Consider the following 16,240-nt stretch of genomic DNA (forward strand, 5'->3'; position numbering starts at 1 on the left):
GGGTCTCGCGCAACTGGAAAACCTTGAGGTTGCTAACAGCCGTGCTGGAGCAGAGGGATTGGCTCCAAACTCATTAGTGAAGAATGAACGACGAGATTGAACAACTTCACATTTGGTGATTACAGTCGGTTAGGTGAGAAAAACATCTGGTGCATTTTTCTGAACTCTTGTCCTGTGCAGGTAAAAACATAGTAGTCTATATACATCTAAAAAATGTAGTATGTACTCTCTCTTGCTTGAAAAATTAGGGAAAAAACAGGCAAATGAAATGTTTGGTTGATATTCAGTTCAGAAGCTACTTTCAGTAAGAAGGAAGGGCTGGTTCATAAGATAAGGTAACTCTGTCTTTGTGAAAAACAATTTAAGGAGATTTGGATGATAACACCGGGAGTTCTGAAATTCTCCGCGCAGATGCATTGCTACTAGAAATGCTGTTTTCCAAGATAACATTTTTAAATCAGTTTTGGCTGAAGGTTCAAAGGTTTGCTGCGTCAACCTGTCAAATCCCAAGGAGAAGATGGATCTTTCACTGGGGGGGGGGCCTGAGTAAGAAGCTGCCTTTTAGAAGTCTTGCACAATTTGGAAGAAGCTAGAGGGGAAGCTTTTTCTCCTGAATTAATCTGACATGCTGCTAACTATACTTTGACTGGAAAAATTAGCACTGTCCGGAAACAACGAAGCTAAAAATTCCAGAATAAAAAAACACAGTAAAAGGGTCAATTTTTTTCTCAAGAGCTCAAACTGAAAATCTTTTACATTTGTAGGTCTTCCTAGCAGAAGCTTCCTGAAAAGATAAAAGTAAGCCAAACCAGGGAGGAAGGTCTGGGCTGTCTAGCTATTAATGGAATTTGAGAAACCATGCAGTTAGTTTTAGACATGAAATATTGGGTGCTTCATTTCCGAGGGATGCGAGAAAAAGGTCTGGACTGAGGTCCAGTATCCATGAAGGATAATGAAGATGAGACCAAATGAAGGGGAACCACACCTGGCAAGGGCAGAAAAGGATAACACGGATCACTGAGCTCTTCAAACGACTGGCTTTCTGTAAGAATTTTGGGATCACAGGTAGTGGTGGGTAAACATAAAAGAGACCAGAGGACCAAATGTGGACTAGGGCATCTCTCAGGGAGCTCCCCCCCAAGGGGGATTAGATCAAAATACCTGTTGCACTTATTGTGGGGGAGATGCAAAAAGATCACAAAGTTGGCCCCAATGATGGAAAATCTTTTCTGCCACTGACTGACACAGATCACTCATGAGGTACCAAAAGGGACCTGCTTAGCTTGTCCGCTAGTATGATGGATTTCCCTGAAATGTGCATTGCCAATAGAAGCCAGTTGGAGGAGATTGCTCACTGTCACACACTCATTGCCTCTCGACAAAGGGTGTAGGAATGGGTTCCCCCCTGTTTGGTGTACCAGTCCACAGAAATGTTCCTGTTTCCTAGAGGTAGAATATCTTGAAAGGCCTGCAACAATACAACCACTCTCATCTCTAGGATGCTAACGAGTGAATTGGTCTCCTGGGGGGACCACGTGCCTTAAGCGCGTCTATACTATATTGAAACGTTGTAATATCGAATACCTAAACATCGACCCATACTCATCGAAATGCATTTACTCCAATAGATGAATACTTACAGTGCAAAAAACACTTGCCCCGCAATCCCACATAACTAACCTAAAACAACCCCACTCATGAGAGGGCTTAGCCCCCCCCCCACACCTCCCCTGACGTGTGAGGCTGTGCCCCCTAACTAAATATACCAACTCAGAGATCGCACTACAGCGGGGAAAAGGGCAACACCGTGTAGTTAGCCAACTACATCTTTGCCCTGGAAGTATTCATTGATTTGGGTAAATGCATTTTGATGAATACAGTTAGATGTTTAGGCGTTTGATATTACGTTTCGACGTTGTAATATAGAACCCTTTAAACTACCCATCCCAAGAAATGCTCCCCACCTGTGAGGCTAGACATTGGGGAGGAAGAAAAAGTGGATGACCTATGTAAATATCCTCTGACTGAAGCCACCAACAAAGATCGTTTTTGCACACACTGCTATGCTTTGATGGAAAGGACAGAGGATGTTGTAGAATGGACCACTGAAGAGAGTCTACTGACTGAAGAATGCTAAAAATGACCTTCCAGGGGAACTAGCATTATGGCTGCTGTCATCAAACCCAGAGCCTGTATAAATCAGTTTGGGTGGAGGAACAGGGTGATGAAGAACCTGTAGAACCTGAAGCTTGACTGTATCCACACCATGTGCTGGCAGACACGCAATCTGATTTATTGTGTTCAACTGAGCATCTATGATCTCCAGGCTTTGAACTGGTTGCAGTTTTGATTTGGAAATATTGATGGAGATGCCTAGTCTTTGACAAAGTTGGAGAAATAGTCCCTGGACTGTTCTAAGAGATATGACAGCGGTGGTGAGGAGACAGTTGTCCAAATGTGGAAAACACCCAGAATCCCTGCTCTCAGGACAACTCCCACTACTGCTATACACCTGAACACCTTGAGGGCTGCGGTGAGACCAAAGGGCAGGGCTCTGAACTAATCGTGACTGGCCCCCATCCGGAAATGCAGGTACCTTCAAGAGGGTCAGTGCTTCTTGATATGATTAAGCACATCCAATCATCCTTGTGCTGAAATAGCAGGATGGACTGAACTGTGACCATTCTTAACATAGACTTCTTCAGAAATAAGTTCAGGTTGCTTAGATCCAAAACTGGTCTTGGGTCCCATCTTTTCTTTGGCACTAAAAAGAACCTTTAATAAGTTATGAATCCCCTTTGGTATGGTGGAATCATCTGGATAACTCTCTTGTTTAGCAGCTTTTGAATCTCTAGAGCTACCACTTCTCTGACTAGGTGGAATGTCGGGAAGACACTATTTTGCTTGGTGGAATCTGGAAAAATGGCATGAAATAACCTATGATATTTTTAGCACCCAATAATCTTGTTATGGAAGGTCAGACAAGCACCCCCCCCCACTGCCTACCAATGTGAGCAGTCGGGCAACACTTCAGGAGTGGTGAAAGGGTCTATTCAGAAAGAAATCTCAGAAACCGTGGTATCTTCCATCTGAACTTCTCTCTCTGACCCTGGAGGTGTTGTCTCTTCGTGGATCCTGGAAAGAACCCTGAGATTTACAGAACCATTTTCTTGCCCCCTCTTTGATTCTGGGAAAAAGATTGCAGAGGGGTAGAAAAGTGAATCCCTACAGCAGACAGGGTCTCTCCTTCCTGTCCACTGCGTGAAAGAGTTTCTTTCACAAAAGGGTCGAACAAGGATGTTCCATTAAAAGGTGCACTGACTGATGAAACTCGAAGGGCCCCACAAAACAGCATAACCGTATCCAGGCATATCTCCAGATGGCTATGCCTGAACTGGCAAGCCTTTGAGGTACTCTCTGCTGCATGAGATATTAACCTCATGGATGCCCTGGAAATGGATACTAGACTGGTCAGTTGTGAAGATGACTTCATGTCCTCCACAGACATGGACTAAGGGATCTGAAGAGCTCCTTGGTCAAATCCTTCCTCAGTCTTGTAAACTGGACTAGATAGTTCAAGGACCACAAGGAAAAAGTCTCTAAAGCAAAAATGTGCTTCTCAAATCTGTCCAACACACTCAATTCTGTTGGGGGAAGAACGGAGGAGCTCTGTTCGGCTAGCTCCTTTTTGTGGCTACCACCACAACCACAGCATCAATAGAGACTCCTTTGTTCCAATGGGATCTCTATCCTTCAGTTGTGCCAAAATTTTATCCGAGTGATAGGAAATTGGTTTGAAAGACTGTGGTTCCTTCCATGCTGGGGGGAGTCACTCAAGAAGTAGATGGGCTGGAACAAAAAGCTTCCAGAAAAACTGACGTCTCTAGTGAGTGTGTGTCAGAAGATCATCCACCCTTTTAAGTATTTCAAGGATGTCTTCAAAAAAGGCATTGTCCGGTGGAGATCCAGGGGAACCTTCCCCTTCCTCAAAATCAGTATCCTCTGTGACAGATTCCATAAGGGAATTTATGTTCATCCTTTTTCACATTCTCTTACAGGAAGCCTTCCTCAGTGGGATACTCTGGGGAGGTATCCAAAGAGAGGAGAATACTCTGCAGTGAAGCTGTCTGGATGCTAGTTGGAACCAGCATTCCTGAGTAATAGGAGTGATGGGATTAGAGCTGGGACTCACAGGAGGAATAGGTATAGGATCCAAAGAGGAGAGAGATCGGCCCTCTCCACTACCTTAAAAGCAGATAGACCAGGAGAAGCCACAGCCGGCTGCACTGTGGTCAAAAATCACCAAAGCAGTCAAGCACCAACAATGCCCTGATCCATGAATTGAGGGGGGAGCTGGTCTCAAGCTGTTTAATGCTGAGACTCCAAGGTGCAAGGATGGCTCTGGCACCAACGCTATAGCTCTGGGACTTACCCCGATCCAAAGGAATAGGAAAAGAACTAGTCAGGGAAACTGTCGGATTTGAAGACCTGGTTGTCTTCAGATCCAACACGGACGGCTCCGACACCTTGGGATGCATTGGAGGAGATACAACTACATGGGAAGTGGAGAGAAGGATCACAGATCCGATGCAAGACAGAGCTGGAACCCTCCCCCCCCCTTCTGGATCCGAGCTCTGAGGAGTTTTCTCATCATTCTATTCACATCAGCCTCAGAAAGACTTCTGGAGAATCTCATGGAAGAGGTTGTGGACAGAGACCACAAATCTCTCCTTGGCACAGCTTGAAGAAAAGGGGAATGGAGCCGAAAGAATACTAGATTAACTGAGAACCCAGGTGAGCGCATTTCATGGAGACTTAAATACAGGAGTCGGAGCCAAGGACTGAGGATCTGAAAAATGCTTAGGGGACTTCACCAAGATGACAGACGGATCAGATGATTTCTCTTCAGGATCAGGACGACTCCAAAGAAGCCACAGAGGAAGATAAAGCTTTCAGAGATGGGAGTACAGGATCTCTTCGAAAACAGAGATAACAAGTAATATTTTTTTAAGCAAAGGGGGCTACCAACTATGACAGGAAGGAAAGAATATCAAGGAAAGAACATACTAACAATGGTACATTTGAGACTACCAATAAGGCAGAAAAGAAAGAAGAAGACCAAACAGGAAAAACAGCTGAAAACGTGAAACAGATAGGAGGAGGATAGCAAAAAGGTAAAACATGTAAGATGAAATATGTATTTAAGGTTAAAAGTAGTAGAAACTACTTAACTTTCACAAAAGAGCTAACACTAAGCTCTGAGAGGATCTACATTCGTGTGAGATTGTGGCAAACAAGATCCGAGGAATTTTAGGATGGTTGGGGCATTATGGGTACATGGAGATGATCAAGATTTGGATTTACAAGTCTGACATGCAGCCAAGTCGGATCGGTAACCCATACATTGATGAAGAATGAAAATGGCATCATCTGATACCTCCTTAAAGAAAAATGGCTGGTTTGGAGCCCAAGTGTAAGACGATCACACAATCTGGATACAACAGTCCTGGCTATCTGATACAATGCATATCATACTTAAAGCAGCAGTAGAACAGTACAGTTTTTATTAAAGTGCTGCAAATATGGTAAACATCACAGGAAAGTAGTACAATGCAATCACAATCATCAAAATAAGTGCAAAATAATACTTGTCTTCATCCTTTTAGCAGAGGACTGCTTTAGCTGTAAGCAGACTTACTGGAACTCTCTGGCATAACTGCCAAAAGACAATGAGCTTTGAGCAACTGAGACAAAGCCTGTGCAAACGCGAGGCTTATACAGAGGCAAAAAGGAACAGGTTTTAAGCTAACTACTGATCAGGAAAGCACAAAAAAGTACAGTTTTGTACCTACCATAAATGTAGATGTTCGAAGATCCACATTGCTGCAGTCCTTACACTTGGGTAGTCCGCTGTCCTCGGTCGGCCCGAATATCAAAGTATAAGGCTGACGTCGGTCAAGGCGCATTTGACTGACATCAGGACGTCAGGGTACAAATGCGCATGACCGACGTCATATCCTCAGTCTTTTCTTGCCCCAGATGTCAGAAGACCCTAAAAATAAAAGGTCAAAACCAAAAGACAGCAAACAACCAACCAACCACCCTTGCACTAACTATATGTACAATATATACAATATATACAATATGTACAACCCAACCCACACAACCACCTCTAACTGCAGAGGGGAAGGAGGGAGGGTAAATTGGACTGCAGCAATGTGGATCTTCGAACATCTACATTTATGGTAGGTACAAAACTGTACTATGTTCTTCATCTCACATTGCTGCAGTCCTTACACTTGGGTAGAATCCCAAAGCAGAGGTAAGGGAGGATGGCTAACTACAAGGAAGCAGGAGCTGCCAAAATGCCCTGCAAAACAGCAGTGGCAAAACCAGCCCTGGATTTAGAGTAAAGTGGCAGGTGATAATGCCTAGAGAAAGTATGCACTGAACTCCAAGTAGCTGCCTCCAAAATATCCTTGGTTGCCACTCCCCTCAAAAAAGCTGTTGATGTGGCAGTAGCCCTAGTGGAATGAGGCCTAATCCCAGCTGGAATCTCCTTGCCATGATGGGAACAACAGAAAGCAATGCAAAACCCAATCCACTTAGAAATAGTTTGTTTTGACACAGGCTTGCCCTGAGAACTCAAAGCAAAAGAAACAAACAACTGCTGAGACTGCCTGAACCCTTTAGTTCTGTCTAAATAATAACGCAACTGCCTGTGTACATCTAAAGTGTGCAAAATCTTTTCCCCTTTATTTTGGGGATTTGCATAAAAAGTAGGCAAATGAATAGTTTGGTTTAAAGCCACACTAGAAACCACCTTAGGCATAAAGGAAGGATTAGTACGTAATGATACCCTATCCTTATGGAAAATCAAGAAAGGCTCAACCGCCATAAGGGCCTGCAATTCAGAAACCCTTCTTGCAGAAGTAATTGCCAACAAAAAAGCAGTCTTCCATGATAAATATTTCAACTCAGAAGTAGCTGCAGGCTCAAAAGTTTGTAGAGTGAGTTTCTCCAACACAAAATTGAGATCCCAAGCAGGAGTAGGAGCTCTTCGTGGGGTCTTATATTCTTTGCCCCTCTAAGAAATTGCTTGAACAAAGGATGAGAAAACAATGGTGGGACAATCATAGTGAGCCGAAATTGCTGCAGCATGAACCTTAATAGAAGAGAAAGACAAACCTTTGTCCAGTAACTCAGTAAGATATTGAAGAGCCACACTCAAATTAGGCTCAGAAACATCAAAATCTTTTGCTGCACTCCAAAATAAAAATCTCTTCCATTTATCTGCGTACACTTTCCTTGTACTAGGCCTTCTAGCTTCCAAAATCACATTCAAAACTTGTTGTGGAAGATGAGACCCACTATGGTTCAAAACAGAATATGCCAGGCCGTTAGGTGAAGAGAGTGAAGTTTGACATTCAGCAAATGACTGTCCTCCTGTGACAACAGGTGTGGAATCGAAGGCAAAGGCCATGGAGGCTTCCGTACCAGACTTCTCAGTAATGGGTACCAGTGCTGTCGAGGACAATCTGGAGCTATTAAAATCATCCTTGGCTTGTCCTGTCTGACCTTTAGAAGTACCTTTGGGAGGAGAGGCAGAGGAGGAAAGGCATACACATGAAGATTGCTCCAATTGAAAGAAAGAGCATCCACTTTCCAAGCTGTGGGATGAAACCTTTATGTGCAAAACTTTGGCAGCTGATGGTTTAGTGGAGAAGCGAACAGATCTATGTCTGGAGTTCCCCATGACACTGTCAATTTCTGAAATACATGAGGATCCAATTTCCACTCGTGGGGATCCATAATTGTCTGCTCAACACATCTGCTAAGGAGTTCTGTGCTCCTGGCAGAAACCTTGCCTGAAGATTGAGCTGTAAACTGAGAGCAGTCTCCCACAAAATCATTGCTTGCCTGCATAGAGGATAAGAATCGTTCCCCCTTGCTTGTTGATGTACCACATGACAGTTGTGTTGTCTGTTAGAATCAACACCTGCCCTGGAAGAAGTAAATCCTTGAAAGCTATTAATGCAAACTGGACTGCTAACATCTCCTTCAAGTTGATATGTAGATGTTGTAGTCTGGCAGGCCACTTGTCTTGTATCCACTTTCCATTCAGATGAGCTCCCCAAGCTTTGTCTGAGGCATCTGTCGTTAAAATCTGACTCGCCTCTGGCCGGGTCACAGAGAGTCCCTTGTTTAGGTGACATTCCTGAGCCCACCACAAAAATTCCTTTTGAATGCAAGGTATTATTTGAATGACAGTGTCTAGATCCTGGCAGTGCTGTGTCCATACATTTTGAGATACCATTGCAGCTTCCTCATATGCAGTTTGGCATTGGGAAGCACCAGAATACAAGATGCCATGAACCCTAAGGCTTGAAGGACTGTCCTTGCAGTCAGCCCGGACTGATGAGATAGCTGATGGAAGTAAAGGGATAGACTCTTTTGTTTGTCCGGGGTTAAAAGGCCATCTGGGATGCTGTATTCAGTCTCACACCCAGAAAGCACATGTCCTGAGAGGGTACTAGACTGGACTTTATTTCGCTCACAGAATACCCCAGGCATCTTAGCACTGCTATCACATATTCCAAATGTTGAAGAAGCTCTTCCCTTCCTTGAGCCAGAATCAGGCAGTCGTCCAAATAAGGATAGATCTGTATTCCTTTTAGCCTGAAGAAAGCTATCACTGGAGCCAGAACTTTCGTGAACACTCTGGGCACAGTAGATAAGCCAAAGGGCAATGCAGAGAACTGATAGTGAGAAGTCCCAGCTCGAAAACGCAGATACTTCCTGCAACTTAGTCTGATAGGAACATGAAGGTAAGCCTCCTTGAGATCCAAAGTTACCATCCAATGATCTTTGCCCAGCAGAGGTAAAAGCTGCTGTAACGCCAACATTATGAACTTGGGAATGTCCAGATAAGTGTTGAGGGTAGATAAATCCAAAATTGGTCTCCACGTGTTCCCCTTCTTTGGTACTAGGAACAGGCGAGAATAAAATCCTAGGCCCACTTCTGGCATAGGGACCGGCTGTATGGCCCCTATCTGGAGTAACAGAGAAACTTGCTTGTGAGCCTCTATTCTTTGTTGAGGAGGAACGTCTGGCATGCCTTTGAAAGGAGGCAAGGTATGGAAATAAAACCTGTAACCGTGGTGTATGATATCCAATACCCATCTGTCTTGGGTAATTAAACTCCAATTTTCTTTGAAAAGTGCCAACCTTCCTCCCAAAGGTGCTGCCAGACGAGAAGGCTCTGGCAGCTGAAAAGGTAGGTCATTGGGTCTGTTTATGAAAGGACTGACCCCTGCCCTCACCCGAAGGCTGTGCAGGAGAACTCCCTGTTCTAGGCCTGAAAGAGCCCTGAGCTCTGCCCCTGCCACGTCTAGATCTACCCCTAGACTGGGAATCATAAGAAGGATACGTCCACCCCTTAGTGGGCCAATTTCTACTAAACTTTGGAGGCTGGACCTGCAAAAAATCTTTAACAGTCTGCATAGACTTAGCCTTGTCTTCCATTTTCTTTAAAACTGCCTCAACAGGAGGACCAAACAACACGTCAGATTGTAAAGGAGCATCTAAAATCCTTGTTTTAACATGTTCAGACAAATTTTGATCCCTTAGCCAGGCGTGCCTGCGAAGAACTGACCCAGTGGCAGCCACCCTAGACGAGGCCTGTACAGCATCAAAACCACATTGCAAAGAATGCTTACCCACCTGTTCAGAAACATGTACTAAATCTTGCAACTCTTTACAATCAATACCTACTGCCAGAGCATCAACCTTAGACTTCAATTGTGAAAGGAGATAGTTTTGGTATTTCAACATGTGAAACTGGCAATTCAAAGCCCTCATAGCAAGAGTGGAAGAAGTATAAACTTTCTTTCCCCATCTATCCAAGGCCCTAGCCTCTTTATCTGCAGGAACCGGATTCTTTACAACAGAAGCCTTAACACCTTTAGGCCCCTGGCTAACAGTTTCTGGGTCTGCCCTAGGACTCTTAAAAGATACTTATGAGCTTCAGGCACCCTGTAATACCTATCCGCTTAACAGGAGCAGGAGGCAAAGAATCAGGATTAAGAGAAGCCTCTGAAAAACATCTTCCACTACATCCAAAACAGGAGGTATAGCCAAAGGCCTATGCTGGGGTAAAACAAAAATTCCCTAAGCCTTTTCCTGGAATCAGAGAAGTCTTGACCTTCCCACTTAAAATGCTCCCTCATGGAATGAAGAGTTTCTGAAAAAGAAAAATCCTCAGGAGGAGAAGCAGAAGGAGTAGAATCATCCACATCAGAATCAGAATAAGGAGAGTACTCCTGCAAGTCTTCAGCCGAAGACTCTGATACATCTGAAGCCCGCTCAAAATCCCCCAGCTCAGGCTCCATCCTAGGTCTCTTATCAGGAGGGGGCATAGAACCCCTAATCAAAGTAATCAAATCTTCTGCCATTTTAAGCGTATGCTTCTTGGGCACAGTTCCTGAAGAGCTAGGGGTAACACCAACTGAAGCTAAACCTGGCCTGCCCCTGGGAGAAGCCTTTGAAACAGAAGGAGAGGGCCTAGCCACCCTAGGAAGGGAGGGCAGTATAGTAACCTGAGAAGCCGCCTCAGCCTGACTTGCCTCCTGAGAGGCCACATCTTGCAATAATAAAGTCTCACCCTGGGAACACAAAGAAACCTCCGGTGGAGCCACCAGCTCCACCGACACCTCTAAAGAACCGGCGTCCGGTACAGACGGTTCTTCTAGCCTAGGCTTAACTGCTTTGTCCTTGCGCTTCTTCGAAGAAGCGGGCGTCGGAGCATCCGACGGCATTTTATAATTGCACCACTTCCCAAAGACTAACCTTGCACAATCCAACCTTCTCTTTATAGTGCGTTTATTAAATCTAGCACAAGAGCGACAGCCAACAACGTCGTGCTCAGGCCCTAAGCAAGGAATACACAAAGTATGATAATCTCTATGCGGTATCTGTTTCCCACAAGAAATGCAATTATTGACTTTTTCTGACATCCGGTAAACCACTGAGGCAAGAAAAAAACTAAAATATTCCCCAACGGGGTACTTAGCCAACTTTGACTCGGTCTGAAACTCCGAATTCGAAAAATTTCAGAACGCCGAACGGCACTTGCAACGCTGCTTCTGCATCGGACCATGCGGCAAAAAAGACTGAGGATATGACGTCGGTCATGCGCATTTGTACCCTGACGTCCTGATGTCAGTCAAATGCGCCTTGACCGACGTCAGCCTTATACTTTGATATTCGGGCCGACCGAGGACAGCGGACTACCCAAGTGTAAGGACTGCAGCAATGTGAGATGAAGAACATCCTTGCACCAGCAATCCCCAACTCAAGACAGGTTTACATCAGCACACTTCTGCCACAAGAGTGCAGAAAAAAATGCAACTCTAAAAAGATAAGGTTAATAATGTTTTGCCATTCCAGCTCTAGCACCCTGACTATAAAATCAATATCAGGAGAGAAAACACACACACACACACACACACACACACACACACACACACACACACACACACACACACACACACACAATGCTAAGAAAGTCAAACTCCAGTAAGAAAGACTTGTTTTGTTCTGCTAAAGGTTTGATTTGAACATCTAGGTAGACAAAAGGGTTCCGTGATGGACTCTCCACTGGCTGCAAGCTTGTAGGGGTGAAGGTCGAGGTGGTCCTTGTATGGTTTGGAGATGATGAAAAATTCAAGGCAAGGGACCATCAAGAAAGTCCAGCAGTTTGTTGTTAGTTAGTCCTCCTTGTTCAGGTGAGTGAACTCTAGGTATATTTCCTCATAGGCTGTTTTAATAACTCCCATTTCCTGTAGAGTTATAGTAATCGCAGTTGATTAACATTCCCATTTTGTTTTGATATGTTGTGGTATCTGTGGCTATGATCCCATCTCCCTTGTCTGCTTTTATAACTCGCTTAAATTTACCTTTGCAGAGGTCCACTAAGGCTTTAAATTCTTCCTAGTCCACCATGTGATAGTGTTTTCTTGGTCTGTTTTTAAGGATGACCCTGATGTCAGGCTTGCATTTGGTTTCGAAAAAAGCGAGGACTGGGTGCAGAGGGGAGTAGAATTTGCAGGGCTTTTCCCACTGGACTGGTTGTTCCCCACAGGAAGAAGGTGTGAGCTAGGACTACCGTTGTTTCTGTTGCTAAAAAACACTTGTATGTTAAGTTTGCTGACAAAGTTTCATATCTATAATGTTGTCTACCATGTTACTAAGACAATGGGGAATCACTGTGAGGCCCTTGCTGAGCAACTTTTCATTGAGGGATTTTAAAGCCAGATTTCTGATCTTAGACTGTGGGGCCTTGGTCCATATATAATTGTTTGTCCAAGTGTGGGTGCAATACATGTTTCAGATCCTGTTTGCATTGCAGTGTCCTGTCCCTCTGGTGATAGGTGGGTTACGGGAGACTGCTGTAGATCCTCAATGTTTGGGGAAAGAGTTGTTCTTGCTTATCCTGATGGGTCTGGAGGGGTGTTAAGTGCAAAGTCTCTTGTCCATAGTGGCATGAGGATTCCTGTCCTGTTTGGATCCTTGTCTCTTGTCCCGCTAGCCCTGGCGATCCTAAAAGTCCTGTGATGTGTTGTCACTTCCTGAGATGTGTGGCTCATGGAAGATATTGGGTGGGCCTTGGTGTTCCTCTTGCTGATGGTTTGGCTCATCTTAGTGTTAGGATAGTGACCTCTAAGACATGGTATCCTTTACCTATCTCACCCATTGTGGGTGCCATTGTGTGGTCCTGTATGGCCTTGTTTCCTTCTAGTTTTCCTGAAAGTCTAGCTGGTGTTGTCTGGGTCATTCTCATCCTGCTGCCCCCCCCCCCCCCCGAGTCTGTTGTCCCTAGTTCTAGTAGTGTGGGACATTACTTTGTCTTCGACTTCTTTATACTACTTGGGTGGTGATATTTCCTTTATCGCACAGTTCTTAAGAGTTTCTATATTTTATATGATGTCTTTTCTTGCTGGTCCTCATTATGTTTAAGGAGTATTTGGACCAGTTTTAGGCTAGTCTCCTTGAGGGTTTTTGGCCATTCTTCTTAGAAGGCCATTTCCATGTTTTGCCAAATGGGTTTCTTGCGCATTTAGTCCTCTTGGAACTAGCCTTTGGTGATGCTATTATTGAAACAGAGCTCCTCCCACTGGAGCCCCTTCAAACATTTGAGTTCTTTCTCTAAAACCTTCAGGTGGGACAGTGAGTTCATGGTTGGGAAATAACCAAATGGGATCTCCCTCGCCTCATAGGTCATTCATGGATGGGAGAATGGGAGAGAGCTCTGAGCAAGTCTTTGAAATGGGAAGAGTGGTCATCTCCCCCAGTGACCATCCCTGCCTTATAGATGTAGGAGACCAGGTGTGTCCTTGGGATGAGCAACAAAAAAAAGAGCTAACCACCTATTTAGATTAAGGGATGGACCGATCCAGCTTAGATCTCCACTAATGGACATACAAGATGAACAAGTCAAAGTATGAGTGGATGATCCCTGGTCTTTCCTAATTTTAACTCTTCAAAAAGATCAGGTTAATATTTTGCCATTCAAGCATATGGTCTATAAAAATCAATAAGAGAAGAAAAAAAGAAGTTATGTCCTTACCATAACGTTCCATGTGGAGTGTTGATCTCGCCTTTGTTCTTACACACGGGTTCGGAGCCGATCCTCGGCTCAGAGTCGGCCGCATCACAAAGCTCTGCATCTCAGAGAAGCTCGAGACCAGACTATATCCCACAATCCTCCCTGCCATTACTCAGATCTAGTTTGCAAACAAACCAGACCGATAACCCAACACCTCAGGTGCAAGAACTACACACTCTCTCAGGCATCCAGAGACGCTCTCTCACCATACTAAGTAACTAAGGGTAGTAGCATATACCCCATGAGACACAGGACCATATACCCCGGAAGGGGTTAAGACATATCAATCAGAATCTAGTCCTACCCGTTCTTCCAAAACACGTGGGGGGGGGGGGATGTAAGAACAAAGGCGAGATGAACACTCCACATGGAACGTTATGGTAAGGACATAACTTCTTTATGAAAGAGTGTTCAATCTCGCCGTTTGTTCTTACACACGGGTAGCGTCCCTAGCTCCGTCACCCCGAGTGACTCATGGAAGAACGTTCCTAAGCACAGTGGAACCAAAAGATGTCCTATCTTTGGAGGCTTTGTCAACTCTATAATGAGTGATGAAAGTATGTGGCTTAGACCACGTGGCTGCTGCACAAATCGTGTCCAAAGGCAAGCGAGCTGCATGAGCCAAGGAAGTGGAAACGGATCTGGTAGAATGGGCCTTAGGTTTGGTAGGTAAGGACTGATTTGACTTGGAGTATACGAAGGCTATACAATCAGCAAGCCATTTAGATAATGTACGTTTTTGTAATTGCCATGCCCTTTTTATTGTCTGCAAACGTGACAAAGAGCTGATCTGTCTTCCTGTAACTTTTAGTCCTATCCAAATAAAATCTTAACTGCCTGTGAACATCCAACTTGTGCAGCATATACTCCAACCTGTTAGTATGGTTCTTGAAGAAGGTAGGGAGTTCTATGGATTGGTTAATATTTGTGACGGAAAATACCTTTGGAAGGAAAGATGGATTTGTGCGTAAAGAGACTATCTGGATGGAAAATCAAGTAAGGTGGCCTGACCGATGATGCTTGCAGCTCTGAAACTCTTCGAGTTGAATTAACAGCTACGAGGAAAAGTGTCTTCCACGATAAGAACTTTAGATGGCAGGAAGAAGCAGGTTCGAAGGGTGGCAACATTGTGACTAACAAATTTAAGCTCCATGGAAAGAAAGGCTTCCTGACGGGCGGCCGAAGATGGAAGGTTCCTTTCATAAAAGCCTTACAAAGTCTGTGAGACATAATGGGAGAACCGTCCTCACTAATATGGAAGTTCGATATGGCTGCCAACAGTACTCTTAGTGTGGAAGTAGAGGCTCCTTCGTGGAAGAGGATAGATAAAAATTCCAATACTTTATGTAGAGGAGCTACCAGGGGGTCTAAGTGCTGGCTAGACGCCCAGTATACAAAGCATTTCCATTTACTCCTGTAGAGTTTTGTAGTGGAAGCTTTATGAGAAGCAACCAGAATGTGTTGAACTTCCAGAGAAAGTAGATCAGACCTGGCTAGGCAGGGAAGCGGAGCAGCCAAGCTGCTAGTTTGAGGGACTGAAGAGACGGGTGAGGAACTCCAGACGAATGGGTCAGTAGATCTGGTACTGGGTCCAGAATCCACGGTTCCTCTGTTTGATGGGCTCGAAGAAAGGGGAACCATATCTGCCGAGGCCAGAATGGGGCTATGGCTATGAGTATTATTGTCCTTTCCAGGTTCCTGGCTTTCTGTAGAAATCTGGGAATCAAGGGAGTAGGTGGGAATGCATATAGGAGACGCGGGGGCCAATCGTGTATCAGTGCGTCCCTGGGGACATCCCCCGGAGGGGGTAGAAGGACAAAGTAGCTTCTGCATTTTGCATTTAACGGGGAAGCAAATAGATCGCAGCAAGGCTGGCCCCATCTGCGGAAGATCTTTTCCGCCATCTGTGGATTGAGGGACCACTCGTGAGGTAACAGGATGGCTCTGCTCAACCTGTCCGCAATGACGTTGGATGACCCCGGGATGTGCGTTGCTATCAGAAAAACGACCTGTGGACTCTGCCCATTGCCAAATTCTCATGGCCTCTCTGCATAACGGGTAAGACCTGGTTCCCCCTTGCTTGTTTATGTACCAGACTACAGACATGTTGTCCGTCTGAACTGCTACTGTTCCTAGAGGTAAGAGGGCTTGGAAGTGTTGCAACGCCAGGAACACCGCCCACAGTTCCATAACATTTATGTGCAGGCTGCACTCCATGTTGGACCATTCTCCTTGGACTGTTCTTCTCTGAAATAGACCCCCCCCACCCTGTCAGAGAAGCGTCCGTGGCTATTGTGGCCGTCGGACTGGGTAGAACAAACGGACGACCCATAGTGAGATCCTGACTGTACACCCACCATGAGAGATCTCGTCTGCAAGAGTCTGTTATCAGAATCACGTGCGCTAGGGTTAAGTGCTGGAACGACTACTGCGCGAAAAGCAGCCATTGGAGGATCCTCATGTGTAACCTTCCCATAGGAACTGCGATCAGGGACGCTGCCATTAGTCCGAAAACTTTCAACACCAGTTTGGCTGGGGCTTTCTTGCTCTGTAGTAGAAGAACCTGTTGTTTGA

The 16,240-nt window shown here is 45.0% G+C and overlaps 1 protein-coding gene across 3 annotated transcripts in view; it reads right to left on the reverse strand.

The window, feature by feature from the left end:
* Positions 1–16,240, reverse strand: part of FOXK2 (forkhead box K2) — a 1,878,646-nt gene that overhangs the window by 99,199 nt on the left and 1,763,207 nt on the right. The gene's annotated exons all lie outside the window — the stretch shown is intronic.

This window comes from Protopterus annectens, chromosome 4.part0 (assembly GCF_019279795.1).
Source record: "Protopterus annectens isolate FY-2018-M chromosome 4.part0, PAN1.0, whole genome shotgun sequence".
Classification (NCBI taxonomy): domain Eukaryota; kingdom Metazoa; phylum Chordata; order Ceratodontiformes; family Protopteridae; genus Protopterus; species Protopterus annectens.